We start from the raw sequence: 16156 nt of genomic DNA, 5'->3' as shown, positions 1-16156 counted from the left end.
TCGAGATTGAAGGAGGGACCTCCGCTGGTAGTACCAATAGAGATGTGGGTCACTCTACCCAAGGGTGAATGTATCGGTTCTTGGGAGAATCAGCTATCGATGGAGGGTAGGGTCCCCCAGGGACGGAATCACTCGACTGAGAAGGCTATCACATATCCTATTGGGGTAGGGATAGGGCAAGACCTTTATGGTGTTAATCCTCGGGCAAGGTGGAGAATTTCATTCATATGGAACTCGGGCTCAGAGGTGGTGGTGTACGCAAGACCTCCATAGTCCTGGCTACCCCTTTTGAGTGTAGCGGCATTCCCTTTAGTATGGTTTCTGGCTTTCGTGCCACATACATTAATACATTGTCGTTACTAACGGGCGTAGACGGACCTTCCTTCCAACCAAGAAGGCTCCGTAACAGCGGGGAATCGACACTAACTATAAGATGTGTTGGTCGAATCCAATAGAGCTTATTCGACATAGAGGGAGGGAGGGGTGGTACGGTCAAGCTTCTTCCCCGGGGTCCGCTAATGAGTGGGAGGGGGTCCCCAAGATCTCCTCTAGAAAGAATTGGAAGATAAAGAGATAAATATGATCAATTCAGCAGCTGATCCTGCAGAAACTTGGATTGGATTATTATTGTATCGTAGAGAGAGCCACCGGAACCTTTCAATTAAAACAGGAGTTGGGCGCCTGTCTTAATGAGTTATCAGAGAGGGATGGCTTTTGGCTTACGCAGGAGGGAAGGAAGGCATCTGTAGAACCGGTGGATCAAGAGGACCCAGCATCGTCAGTTCAATTGTACGAATGCCTCATAAAGGCATTGGATAGAGAGCAAAGGCACGGGTGGAGATAAAACCAACTGCATAAGCTGTGGAGTACGAGTCACGGTAGAGACAAGTGCATTTGATTGAGTGAAGGCATTAGTAGGATATTCGATTGAAGTGGTTGAACCACCACTAGCTTAGGGAAAACTAAGGTAGGAGCACACTTTTGTGTCATAGCTGCGGACCTACACTAGAATCAGTAGTTGGTAAAGATAGCCGCATAGCTTTCATTTCTTCAACGTGATCGAGATGGGATAAAGTAGTTGCATTCTGAGGTGCATGCATATAGAGGTTCATATCCTTACTAATAGCTTGTAGATCCCGTTCAACCCATGGCCACGGCATAAGTAGAGGAGGTTTTTATCCCATAAAGTTGAATATAAGGCTATGCCACCTGTCTCTGGTTGTCAAGTTGGGAATGGGTCTGGGTTCTCCATCCCAGTGAGAAAAAAGCACTGCTTGCTTCTTTTTATCAGAAAAGGAACCTTGATTTCACTATTCCCGTGCTTTTTGTGTTTTAGCCAGGTGAAAGGCTCACTCGGCTAGCAAATATGCACTTTCTATCCAAGGGAGGAGGCTCTCTCAAACTCCATGTTCTTAGCTGGCCGGCCCTAGCTGTCTCGTAACTCCCCTCATCTGGTCCAAGAACCCGGGCTTCTATTTGTAAGATAGATAAGTGACCCACCTTCTCCTCGTTCGATGAGGAGAAGGATTCCTTCTAGCGCTGGTTGAGCTCACTTCCTCTTTCCTTGGATTGGGACGCATACATCGAGAATAGACAAAAAAGAAAAGATTTTTTTCCGCCGGCTTCATCGGCAAGACAAGACGCACCCGTGGTGGCTGAAGATCCACTCCTGCAGACCAACATGCAGAGGGCATTGCCAAACATGCCATCGCGAGCGGCCCTATGTTGAGTAAGGGGGCAGTACCCCGAACGAAGCAAGAGCAACTGGGGGCATAAGCCCAACCCTCCTCGCAACAATGAATCAGTTGGTCAAGAAAAAAGTCAAAGAGGCCAAGGAAAAGGAGGAGGATAACCGCATGATCACCAAACCTTATCCGGCTTGGATAGATTCCGTGCCGTATACGCCAGGGTTCTCTCAGCCAGACTTCAAAATGTTCGACAGAACAGGAGACCCACACCCACATCTAATACATTTCCTAGTAAGATGTGGGCCGGTAGCGCAGAATGGGGCATTGTCCCTTAGGCTCTTTGTACAATCATTGGGGGGGGCGCCTTTACATATACGCCCACCTCTTTGAAGAGTTTATCCTAACTTGGGAAACAAGGGTCTTGGAGTTCAGGAAGCAGTTCAGAAACACACAAAGAAGGGTTGGAGTGCCCGAACAACTCAAGACCAAGCAAAGGGATAATGAACTTGTCACGGAGTTCATTACAAGGTGGCGAGCCCCTACTTTTGCATGTCCCCAGAAGTTTACTCAGTAAGAGCTCCTCAAGATGTGCTTGAACAACTTTAGGCACAACTTGTCATCGATACTCCTGCCCCAAACCTTTAAGGGATTCAACGACTTGTGCACTAAAGCTCATGATGTGGAAGCACATCTTAGCAAATGGTGGCATCCTATGAAGTACTTGAAGTTCATTCCGTTACCTTATTAACAAAGTAGACGAATCACTCTCTTTCTCTATTATAAAAGTGGATTCTTTTTCACAACCTATATGCATATGTAGAAAACGAGAGTCCTTACTTTTCTTTCTCTTGCCCTGAGATAACTCGGGGCTATCGATTTCATTCTGTTTTCTCTCTCTACCTCTTCTTTTGACCTAACTTCAAAATCTTTTATGCATAGCCATACCAACATGTGAAACCTAACTTCCCTCCCTTTGAAGTGCATTTATCATATCAGCTCCCCGAGTCACTAGAAAGAGGGTGAAAGGCCCACTACTTCTTCATTCATGGCCTATTTTTTTGTTTGATTGATCTCCTTTTCGTATTCATTCGACCTGAGGCAAAAGAGAAGTCATACAAAGAAAGGTTCTTTCATGCAATGTATAATGGGCGGGCCTCATATAAAAGACTCCAACTCAATGAATGAAGGGAGGAGTATGAGGAAGGCCAGCTTTCTATATGAAGATTCAAAAAAAAAGAGGAAAAGGGTCAAACCATATCTTACTAAATAATCTTACTAAATGAGGAAGAGCTCTTTATGTGGTCTCACTTTACCACCATCTGAAATGCATGAAACTTCGATTGGTGGAAGCTAGTCCATGAAGATTCTCCCTTTTCTGACGTGCAATTCCCTCTTTCGGTAATCATCCAGTATCTAAGAAAATGAACATTTATCTAAGCTTATCTTGTAGCTTATACGTCATTTGAAAGCTGTTTCAAGGATCCAACAAATAGGTAAGGTTTGTTGATGATCCCTGGCTACAATCCCAAGGACATCATAAATAGTACCTGCTACTCCTACTTTTTCCACTTTGCATATGGGCTTTATATTCTGTATGGCATCAACCATAAGTTTGATTACATCACGTTCAGTTTGAGCTGGGTGATGAAAATTTTGATAAACAATAGCATGAACTCTCATTCTTTTACCTTCTTTCATGCGAAAGTTGACCAACTTCTTGATCAATTATTTTTACTCACCATCCAAGCCCCCCATATGGCTGAGAATTTCCAATCAATTGGAAGTCGCTTTCAATGACGAGGCCTCGAAATTGATAGTGCGTGATCATGACTGTCCATCTTTATCAGCCAACTCCCATGTTTCCTTCCGTAACTGGTCATAGTACGAATCGATGACTGACCCTTACCTTTTGGTATGGGTGGGTCATAGAAGTCCTTCAGAAAAGATTGATACATGGCCATTCATTCGCAGGTCTCTGACAAGATATGAGACATGCGAATGTTCTAAGTCATCCTGCACAATAGAGGGGAGGATCTCGTTCAAATGGGTGGTTTTCCCCTTACAGTTTAAGCTACCTTTTTTCGTGGTACTAGGATTTAGCCAACTCCCCTGTTCCCATGTGAAATGAAAAGAAAGAATCTAAGGTCCCACCATCTTAGTATACCTTTCTTTCTTGACGCAAATTCTCTTAACAAACTCAGCTACCTCTCTGGTACGTACTTGACCAAGCCATATAGTTAATGATAGATCCACTTAGGCGTACTCGCAACTCTAACATTGGCATGTGACACTCTCCTTCCTTGCTTTTTCATACGCTTCTTGCTGGAGAAGGTTGGTGAAGTGTAGGAATGCAGGATGACCAAACTTGTGGAAGTTCAATCATGAATATATGACAATTGTCTTTTCGGGTGTGCTAACATACGTCATGGTTTGGCAGTTTTCCATGGCCGAGTTGTCAGCTCAACCGGGGCCAACATAAAATCATGACCAGTAATACCTCCCAACGATCCAGCCTTGAAAGGCTACTAGCTATCATCTAGTATTGGTGGACGATAGAATAGCCCTCTTGAGGTCACTATGTTGAAACACTTCGATAGTAGGCCATACTTATATAAATTGGTTTTAATTATGGCGTTTCTAGGAGGTCTCAACAACAGGCCCCACGAAGAGTTCTTGGAACTACACGTCTGGTTTTAAAGCAACCGTGTGGTACCATTGAAGCTGCTTAAGCCATAACTTCACCTAATTACGAATTGTCGGTATACTCTAACATTTCAACCTCCCCATCAAAGGTGATTTCCTCAGGAGGTCACATCCACTCCTTAGGTTTTCACTCACGTCAGATGAAATCCACTAGCAGACCCTTCGACGTGACAGATTGAGGGGTGCGTCCCGACCAATCCAAAACTCTAATGGGAGTGGAGAACCGCAGCCAAGTTTGTCCAATACCATAAACAATCTCTCCCATCGTTGAGAACGATGATGTGGTAGCGAATTGACAAGTCTGGTAACCAGGTCCACGTAATCGGGCAAGTACGCTATTAGACTTTCTATGGTACTTCTCCTGAAGGAGAGCCAGCCTGAGAGTCCATCTAGACATCCTAAGGGCACGGACTGATACTTGAGAGAAATCTATAGTACCTCCTCGCATAAAGAATCTCTTAGTGAACTCAAAAGTCACAACAAGCATGCATATCAATCATCTTACGTCACTAATTGCATATATAGTTAGTTTGATGACGTCCTTATATAAGACCCGTATCCTAGCCTGTACTGTTCCGTAAACTTCCGCGATCCTCCAGTCGAATTCCAACGACCCGCAATGTACAGATAGCATTTGCGCACGCTCTTGAGTCATATCCTGTAAACCTAAGCCGACTCAATCCGAGACCTATGTCAATGTGACCGCGCTGTTGTCGCAGTTCCGATGACGCATCTCGCGCGTCAATGCGACGCTCAGATTATGAGATTCGGCCCGTGCATTTTCTCAGTTGTTGATCGCTTGATCGCGTGACCCACCAATCCCCTAGGGGTGACATCACCCTACCCTACCCTACCCCTAGCCCTAACCCCTTATAAGCAACCACCCCTTCTCTTTTCCCCATAAGTCAAACTCATTAATTGTCATCACCTCTCTCTCTCCTATCTCTCTCTCCCTCCCATTTTCTTTTTCATTTTTCCTCCATTGTTGCAAGCTTGGGACGTCCAAGCAACCCAAAAATCTAGCCATCTCCCATCCAATCTCCCTACTAATCCAGCTCACCAAACCCCATCTCGACCGTTAAATCAACCTCCTTGGAGCTCTAAGACTTATTGGAGGATGGAGGAGTTTAATATCTTGAGGTGGGTGCTTCTTTCCCTCTCCCTCTCTCCCTGTCTTTTTCATTTGTTTTGTGTGTGATGATGTGATTGTGTGGCCTACCCGGATGGACCCCACATTGATGTGTGTCTTATCCACACCATCCCGCCATGGTGGCCCACCTGGGTAGGGCCCACCCCTCCTTAGCACGTCTGTAGGCGGGACCCACCTTAGACATGTGTTGCATTCAAACTGTCCAGTGTCCAGGGATGCCGGACGAAGCCATGAAGAGAAATGTGAACTGACGGTGTGGTGTACAGACCACCTAAGAAGAAAAAATGTTAGCTTAATTCCAAACTTTTGAGTGGCCGCTCGTGTAGGCCCCACCTTGATGTATGAATTCAATCCACGCTGTCAATCCTATTTCCTAGATTATTTTAGGCGTTGAGCCAAAAAATGAAGCCAATCCGATTATTTGGCAGGCCATAGCATAGAAAATAGTGTTGTTACCGTTGAAATTCACCCCGATGTTTCTGTACGCAAAACATGTCAGATATTGGGCTTGATGGGTCTGTCTTGGGCCGCAGACACCAATGGTTGGGTTAGATTTTACTGATGCAGACCCCACCTATGAAAAACTTTAAGAAAATAAAAATAAAATAAAATAAAATAAAATTTATATAGTCAGGGGCTGAGACCCCTGGCTGCTGACATCTGTCCAGGACGCTGCAGCTTTGCTGCTTGTAAAATGGCAGGGACGTGGGTCCCAACCGTGTGCCCCACTGTGATGTGTGTTTGGCATCAACACCATACATTTGGTAGGTCTCCTTTAGGACAGTGGGCCCCCTCAAAAATCAGTCGTATATAGAGCTCAGGTGGCCCACGTCACAGGAAATAGTGGGATTAAACCTCTACCATTGAAATCCTTTTGGGATTTTACAAAAGTTTTGGGTCCAAAGCAGGTGGGCCATGTGGGACCCACCTTGATGAGGTGTATATCCGCACCGCCCGTCTAGGGCCGCTGGACGTAATTAACGGTGGGTGTGGCTATCGGTGAAGTATGAACTGACGGTGGAGGGGGGGGGGTTGTCAGTGAAGTGTTAGCTGGCAGTGGGGTGTAATCACCTGCTGCATCAAATAAATTAAAATATATTATATTATTATATAGGGGGATAACCCATCACGTGGGACCCACCTCTGTTGATTTCTACAAGCTGCATCATGCAATGGCTAGTCTGGCAACATCATTAGGGCCCATGGGACCCATCCAAGCCGTCCATCCATCTTGACGATGGGGCCACCTTGAGGATGCACTGCATCCACCGTCCAACCTATGAATGGTGGATCCCAGCCATGCTGTATGTGTTTTACACATGCCGTCCACCTATTTTGATGGTGGGACCCACTGCCATCTGATGTCAGCAGTCCTGTGGGTCCCCCGAGAGATTAAGACCGTCTAGATGGTGGGACCCATGTTCGTAGCTCAAATGGTAGGCTGAGTGAATGATACATCTTTTCAACGCTGAGGTTTGACATTTATTCCCTTGTACGGGTGGCTAACATTGATGTGTAAACGTCGGTGGGGTCCATGGACCCATGTACTCCATCCATCCATTTAGATGGGCCCCACCATAATGCATGCCACATATCCACCGTCCTTGGATGGTGGGACCACACTTGTGTGGGGCCCTCTTTGATGTATGTGGCTATCCAGGCCGTCCAAGGGCCTGGACGTTGCTTTGGTATATAATATATATATATATATATATATGTATATTATATTATATGTATTGTATATTAGATATTATATATTATACATTCATGATGGTGGGCCCTACGTGGCACTCACCTCTCCGTTTTAATGCAGAAAAGCTGCATGTACAACTGCTAGCTTTTTAATATTATATATATATATATATATATATATATGGTGGCCCCTATGTGGGAGCCACCTCTGCTCTTTTTAAAGCAGCTGAGGCTGCACGTTCAACAGCTATGTAGCTGCTCCATTGGCGTCAGCTAGGTCCATGGGACCTGTTGCACATGTGGATACAATCCACACCGTCTAACTCTGTGGGTCCCACTGCTATTCGACATGTAGGTACCATCAGGATGTATGTGTTTTATCTTCATGGCCCACTGTTTGGGTGGTGGGGCCCACCATGACGCATGTGTTGTATCCATACCGTCCAACCACTTGTGAGATCATTTTATGGCATGAGTAAATGAGTGAGTCAGATCCAAAATTCAAGTGGACCCCACCATTTAAATAGTGGATAGTGACACCCACCGTTCAACTTCTAAGGGCCATGGTAGTTTCGAATCAAGCTGATATTGTTTTCACTTCATTTATCTCTATGTTAACTTATGAATAGGTTGGATCTCAAATATACATAAGGTTGGGCCCGATTTGATATGAATGAGGCCCATCGGTGCAACTCATTTGATATACATGAAGCCCGTTGGTGCAACCCATGTGATGTGGCCCTATATAAGCCACTCCTTGGGAGCAATGTTGGTTAGATGTCCACATTAATGGGCAATAATGGTTGGATGCCCACACTGTGACTTTCCCTTAGGCCTTGTTAGGCCCATTCTTATCATTCCCTTAGTGGGTTAACCCAAATAAGTGGGCTCCATTCGCCGTAGATGGATGGCTCCATGCTATCAGATTTGATATAACCACGACTGAGTTCCGATCTTTATACTATGGTTAATCGGCTGATCATCTATATAGCCCGCTTTGTTTATCTACTAATTACCGGTGCCGATTATCGACCCTGATTATCTGTGCCGATTACCGATCTGATTGACATGACCAATTTGCCGATTTCGATTGTCGTGGCCAATTGCTGATTCCGATTGACTTGACCGATTACCGATTAGCGATCGAGGTCATTTATCATGACCGATTGCCGATTCTGATTGATGTGACCAATTTTTTGATTCCGATTATCGATTGATTCCAATTGTCGTGACCGATTTACCGATTTTAATTGTCGAGGCCGATTCTGAGTGTCGATTCCAATTGTTAAGGTCAATTCCAATTGTCGAGGCCCATGGGACATGGCCCATTGTGATATATTTCTGACCCATATGGTGAGGCCCGACTTGATGTATCTTAGGCCCATAAGAGCAGCCCACTGCGATGTATATTAGACCCGTGAGATGCGACCCACTTGATGTATATGTGGCCTATGAGTGAGGCTCATCGCGATGTGTATTAAATTCTTGAGTGAGGCCCATGGTGTTGTATATTTGGCCCTGGTGTGAGGCCATGAGTCCACCATATGTTAGGCTCTATATAGGCCATTCCTTGGGGGCAATGTTGGTTAAATGTCCACATTATTGAGGTTGATTGTCGATGCTGGTTATTGATATCAATTATAAGTATGTAACCGCATAGCATCATGATACATGCCTAGACGTATCATCTGCATATTTGCTATGAGATGTTGTAGACCATTGCATATGTCATTGGGTAGGTTGTTATGGGACTCCCTGATAGGCAGAGTTGCCCCACATGAGTGCACGGTATGCGCAGGATTGATGCATGATTGGACTGTGTGACTCATGCATCTCGCATTTGTGTGACATGACCACCGTACACCCTAGCAACATCAGGGTCGTAATCTCCATAGATATTTCGTGGATGGTCAGATGGGACACCAAAAATCTGTTCTACATATGGTGCTATAGATATCCCTGGGTGAAAGTCCATAAACCCTCTTGGTTCCAGAGGTTGCTCAAACGTCTAGACCAAGTGGATGCATGAGCGCATGAGGGCCGTATACCGTTAGGCCGGGTCTCCCACTGTGTCGTGGTCGGTTGGAAGGGGGTACGACCTTACCTGCCCTGCCCGAGAGGAGGGGGCAATACTAGGCTGAGTCTGACCAGCTCGAGGAATGGGTCCACTATCAGCTAGCCGGGCCCAATATTGGCAAGCGGATAGTGAGGTCTCTTCCACTCACTATGTTGTGCGCGATGGGGGATAATCTGGTTTGGAGTGTAAAAGACCCCAGTGATTTTTCAGAGAGGAATCGTACTAATATGTGGACTTATTGAGTAGGAGTTGCATACTTATTCATTCATTCATTCATTATCCACTCGGGCTGGTGGTGCGTAACTATTTGTTACGTGTACCTTTGCATGACTAGGATTTTGGTTGGGCGCACGACTAACCTGAGATTAGGAGTTTACCACATTAAGTCTGACTATCCAAAATTAGGTATGGGACTGGTTTGGATAGAAGTCGCTTATGATAGACCCCGTAACCTGCGACACTACGTACTATCATCCCGACATCACACTCCAGCATAGTCATTCCATTTGCACCACATATCACATTACATCCGCCGCATATGTCATTTCGGGTTACTATGTTTATACATTTATGTGGCCTAGATACAACTGACCATATTCGTGGACTCATCAGGATTTGTATATTGCATTGCATCAGCGGCATCTGATATTTGGCCTGTTGTCTCCACATTGCATAGTTGATCTACATTGCTTCATCAGTATATAATATTGTTTTTATTATATTTCTACATCGCATAGCCTGGATAAGACTGATGGTATTTATAGGTCTATCAGTATGTTTTTGTATTAATCTGATTTCGTATGATTTATGATCTTGCTAGTGTTTCTGATATTGTATGATTATGGGTTTATCAGTATTTTCACTTACTCTGATTACTCTGATATTGCTTACTTGACACCTACCTTATGCACACACTTTCACCACCCACTAAGCTTTCTATAAGCTTATGCACGATAGATGCGTGCAGGTGGCACTAGGTTGCAGCAGCGTTGAGCTTGGAGCATGTAGCGGACCTCTGGAGCTTTGATTTTTTTCGATATATGTATTTTCCTTTCAGCATTGTACTCTAATGATTATATTAGTGGATATATGATGATGATGTTGCCTTTGTGATTTGGGTAATCTTGTGGTTATGCTCATTAAGAGATAAATGTACATTGGAAAAATCCTCCTTGTAGGATCCTAGGATCGGAATCTGGCGTATGTACGCTGGGAGCCGAGAATGGGGTACTACGAAGGCTGTCAGCACTGTATTCGATGATCGAGAATTTAGTGAGCCCGGTTTCTGAGTTTGGGGCGTGACACCTTATATAGTTAGTATATATAGGGGTTTCATTTTCAGTAACTATTCCTTAATTAAGTTTGATTATTCCCACAAAGAATTTCTTTTTATGGGTTAACCACCTTGCAATATACACTAATAGCCTTCGAAAGTACTAATAGCTTTTGAAAGTACCAATAGCCTTAAATTAAAGGCTAAAAGTCTTTCTGTGCAAGGATTCTTTTTTCTTTTTTAATGGAGCTGGCTTCACTCGCCTAGAAAGACAAGAGTGAATTTTATAAAATCAACCATCATGAACAAATTGTCTTCCCTTTTCCATATCTTAACTGGTCAAAAACAAGTTCTTAATCATTCCTTAAATGAACAATTGGCTATTGCTCGCTCACGTAGTAGTGGTGACATTCTTTTAAGCAAGAATCTTGCTATTGGCAAGTGCAATAGATAAAAAAATGAAAGCCAATTGAAAGTTTAAGTCACTTACGATCTTCGAGATCACTAGTCCACTTGGGAATGTCACCAATACTACCAAAATTCAGACCGTCATCATTATTACATGGTACTCTAACTACTGCTGGTTTTACTCATGTGCTATGTTCCAATCAGATGCTATGTTCTAATCAACTAAAAATACTAAGGCACCTTTCTTAAAGAGAAATTTTCTTCGGAAGTCTCCGGAACGCAAAACGAAAGGCATTATGGATGTTCTCAATTTAGAACCTTCTCCCATCATAAAGAGATTTTCACTTGCAAAAGCATTGAGGTACTCGTCTTTATGGGACTTTCATTTTTTGGCGGTGTTTGGCGGACTAATATGTATAAATATTGTTTTGTTTTGGACGCTTGATTTGACAGGGCTGCATTGTGCCTATCTGACAACTAGATGGCTGATGAATCAGGCTCCTACATTATCGAATGTAGTTCATATTGATGTGTGCCCATTCAGTGGATGGGACTCCCCAAGTGTCCAATTTTTGCAAAAGCGCAAGAAGCATTCTTGCAGCACTTCTTCTATGGAATAGATTTGACTCATATTTCTATAATCAATTTGAGTTCTAATCTGACGTCATTACCAACAACAAATGTAAACAAAGAAATTCAAGCTATCACTCAACAATTTGACCCCCTGAGAAATAGGAATCCTTCTCAGGGAGCTTCCTTGAGTAGCAGTCTTCCTCGATCAAGTACAATTCCCATTGCTATCTTAGTGGGAATGATAGTGTTAGCTATTAAATTGATTGAGTCGTCAACTATATGATATGAAGACAAAATGACCACTATGATTGTGGAAAGAAAATGGTTCTATTTTGATTTTTATAAATTGGAAGATTCGCCGATATAAGATAAAAAGATTAAAAGATTATAAAATAAAAAATCTAGTTCACTCGTTGTTATAGATACGTAAAAGATAGAAAGTATGAATGGTTTTATAACAACTTCACTCACTCAATCGAGAGTGACTCACTCACCAAGAGTGAAAAGCACAGCTTCTTTAAATCCAACCATATAGAATGATTTTTCCTATCATGATACATATATCACCATTCTTATTGGTAAAGATTTCCTTAGTCATCTAAGAAGTTTGAGCAATCAATCTAATAACTCAACACTCGTAAGTGATGATGTTCACAAGACTAGCTTTCCTACACTCTAACCACCTTAAGAATAATTCGTATCAAACCGAGGAAGGAGAGTGTCGTAGGTGAAAAGCTAGAACTTTATATAGACCGCGAAACTCACTTCGTCGATTTATCGAGATATAATGAAGTGGTAAACAAGTCAGTGTTTATCGGTGTGGTTCTCAGTCATAGGAACATCAAAAGTGTGGTAGCATTCATTAATGGAGCGTAGCGTCACTTTCTTGCGTTAAAGAAAAGAAGATGCAAGCAAGTCGAAGAAATTCAACCATCACTCAGTACGTTATACGAAACTAGCTTCCGAAGGATAGCATGGAGGACTTATTGCATTAAATAAATAAGAATCCCATTTTGTTGCGATCGTAAAAAAAATAGTATCTTTCTCATTCAATAGCGATATAATATCGGAACTACAAAGGAATCAAATTTACAACATGAATAACTTATCTACTTTACCTATTACTCCACTTTCATATAGTACACCCTCAATTGTGTACCTCATCTAAAAATGACTCCACATTCAAGAAAGAACCGGAGCAGACAATTTTCAATAAGAAGCGAGCTACTCCCCGAAAATGCCGGTATCGTAGGTTCGTTTGTTGTTGGGGTCAACTTTCTTGCTCGTTCTACTATCTTTGAGTAGGAGATGTCTTCGCGCGGGGAATAGATAGAATTAGGTAGGGTTCTGATAGAGGTGGGAAGTCAAGTCAGGTTTGGAGGCTGAAGACGGCTAAGAAAGAAAGGGACATTGGCTTAGCTTGGCTTTAGTTAGAGGGACCATTTACCCTCCCCGTTTAGGGCCTTTCTTGCTTCTGGTCTGTATTTAAGCTTTCGTATCGGGTAGCTGTAGGGAAACCCATTGCTGGATTGAATCCTTCCTTTTTTAAGAATGATGAATAAAGGAACACATCTTGGGAATTCCCTTGGTGCTATCAACTAGTGGAGAGAAGGGACTCTCCTAAAAGAGGCCCGAGCAGAACGGCATCAGTGGCTTTAAGGTGGTTGGTTCCCCCGCCGGGGGTTAGGGGGGGCTTTCTACGACTCTCCGGTTGGTGATCTAATCTCCCTTTCCTGCTTGTTGCCTTCGGAGAAGACCACTCCGGTAGTGTCTATCCTTCCTGGCCACGTCACTAGATAGGCTAGCCAGATTCCATGCTTCGCCATCCAGCTAAAGCGAGTCATAAGTCCAACAAGTCACGACTGGAGAACACCCGCCTTTAACCACTCTCCTCTCTGGTTAATACCTCTTTCCTTTCCTAGCTGCCTTGCCTTTGTTAGTCGAAAGCTAGAAGGAAAGAAAGAAGGTAGTTATTCCTATTAGTCAGGAAAGCTAGGCAGCTAGTGACGAGGTGCCCTCCGGGGCTTAATGGCAGATTAGATCTCTCTTCTCTAAGCCTTAACGGAGGGGAGAGGAAGGTATTCATTCCTATTAGTCATAAGGATAGGAAGGCAGCTAATGAGACCGTTCCACCCCTATCTCTTAAAGGCTTCCCCACAAGGAGAATCACTTCGTTACACTCCCCTTAAAGAGCTGCCAGAGAGAGCCGAGCTATTCCATGTTGCCGTGCCCTACCTTCAAAGCTAGCTGACCCAAGGAAAGGGAGATACAACGATGCAACTAGTCTATTCGCACCCCCGCCGCCTCCCTAACCCCACTGGGGGAATCCCTAACAACCACAAGCCGTTGAACTCGAGCTTCTAACTCGGCATTCTATGTTGCCTGATCTTTATACAGAATTCGAAGGAGTTCGTTCTCCTTTAAAAATCAGTCTGATGGTCAATCAATATAGAGGGAGGGAGAGCGTCATACCTGAAACGGAGAAAGAAGGGCTGAGACCTACTTAGTTAACGCCGAGTGAGAACCAGGTTGGACTAAGAACAGATTGGGTGAGAAGGAAGCGATAGCTCGCTCGACTGAAAGGAGAGGAAGCGATGGCTATGGTTGTCTATAGGAAGTTGTGTGTCGGCGGGAGTGCCAGGTTTCTTGATCGAAAGCCTCATCCCTTATATCTTTAATGCACGGGGCCAATCGAAGCCCTTTTTTGGTATAATAGGCAGGGTCCTTTCGATTGAGTGCAAGATGGTAGCGATCGTTTCTACCGCCTTCACAGGCTCAGGCAAACAACGGCGCCAATCCAATAGTCAGGCACCAGGCTCACAAGAGTCGGGGACAGAGCGAGGGAGGGACACAGCGGGCACAAGAACCAGCCGTCGTAGTATCATCACAGAGATAAAGGCCAGAGACCCCCTTCCTGGTTGTTTGGGGTGAATCGGCACACCTACCCGACCAATCTATGCAGAGCTAGGTGGCACGGCACGGGACCTACTTATATAGCATGGGTCGCTAAAATCGAGGTAGCATGTCTAGTGGACGAGGGCGAGGAACAGATTGCACTCGATGTCCCTTCATGAATAAGCACGCGAAGGCATTTCTACCGAATACGAAATTCAAGTACCGGGCGGGGAAGCAGAGGCTGCAACTATGGATACGGCAAGGAAGCTAGCTCGGGCTATGGTTTCTCAGTGGAGGTTCGAGTGCCCCGTAGCTCGAAACTGAGTTTGAGGAAGCTACCCGGCCATATACGTAAGGTGCAACGGAGATGGGGAGAAGTACTCGGGAAAGGATGTGAACTGAGTGGGAGCAGCCAACCACTTTGCGAAACCATATGCCCATCCGAGTGAGCCTACCCACTCTCAGATCGATGGGGGAATCATCGCTAAACACGTTCGAAATACCAGAGATGGAACTAGGTATGGGTAGGACCGAAATCCTTCAAATCCGGACTCCGAATAACCTATGAGTGAGCCGAGCGATAACCATGAGCACCGAGCCACCTGTCCTCTACCGTCACTTACTAGCTTATTCCATATACCAACAGGTCTGAAAACCATGGACTAAGCTTTACTTATGACCATGCATGTGTTTGATCCCCTCGACTAGACCATCGCCCGCATTCTACCTTGCCCGAGGTAAGCGAAGTACGCGAGCTGAACTGCCGGCTAGTCGTATCTCTCTCGGCCCGGCCAGGGAATGGGTGGGGTGATGCCCTTGCCTTTACCGGGCCTGGAAATGGATATGCTGGGCTAAAGGCCACACCAACCCTTGTGGGTTTTGACTATAGGATATGGATGGATCTCGCTCACGAGGGCTTGGATCACGCTTACGATCATCGGTGGGAACTAGGTCTCGATCACGATCTGGATCTGAATCTGGGGCATAAGGAACTGGACCAGCTCCATCCACTGCGGAATCGGAAGAGTCAACCGCACTGGTTATGCCCTCTCCGTACCTTGTGTGGGTGCTTCCCCCTCCTTCGCCTATGGTACTACCATAGCTACCGGTGGTGGTACCTCCGCCTATGCGGGTTCTGCCTCTGCCTCAGTAGCCGCCTTTGCTTATGGTAAATCTGTATCCACTGCTGTCTCCCCAGATACGTCATCGTGGGTACTCCACTAGGTCTGGTGGGTATGGAACTACTTTAGTTGCATATAGCTAACGAAGGTCGGGACTGGCCTAGGCGCAAGGCCCCCTGTTCCCTCCACCGTCAGCTTCTGGGTAAACTGATGGTGGGTCTCAATAGATCTCTTTTCCACCTAGGTCAAAGGGGTATGCCGCTATATATGCTACACTGAAGTATGCTCCTAGGTGACGCTACTGGCTTTGGATCTGCCTCTCGAGCACGAGGGTCGTATTCATCAGGCTATCGATCACGAGCATCAGACTCTGTTGAATCACACTCACGAGAATCCGGGCATGGATCTGGCTAGGGGTATGTATCTGTTGCTACCGCGGGCTATGGATCTGTCTTTACTGGCACTTGGTCTTGATCATTTTCTGGATATTGGTATGTATCTGGATCAACGTACTCTACTGAAGCAACTGGATCACTTGCTTACATACGTGATTATGCAGCTGGCCCAGGAACAGGC

At 44.9% G+C, this 16156-nt stretch overlaps 1 pseudogene; it reads right to left on the bottom strand.

Moving 5' to 3' along the window:
- Positions 1 to 2162: 2162 nt before the first annotated feature.
- Positions 2163 to 3443, bottom strand: LOC131218362 (small ribosomal subunit protein uS7m-like; annotated as a pseudogene).
- Between the last annotated feature and the right edge of the window lie 12713 nt (positions 3444 to 16156).

This window comes from Magnolia sinica, chromosome 11 (genome assembly GCF_029962835.1).
Source record: "Magnolia sinica isolate HGM2019 chromosome 11, MsV1, whole genome shotgun sequence".
NCBI lineage: Eukaryota > Viridiplantae > Streptophyta > Magnoliopsida > Magnoliales > Magnoliaceae > Magnolia > Magnolia sinica.
The sequence above is the reverse complement of the archived record's forward strand: the minus strand, read 5'-3'. Positions and strand labels throughout refer to the sequence as shown.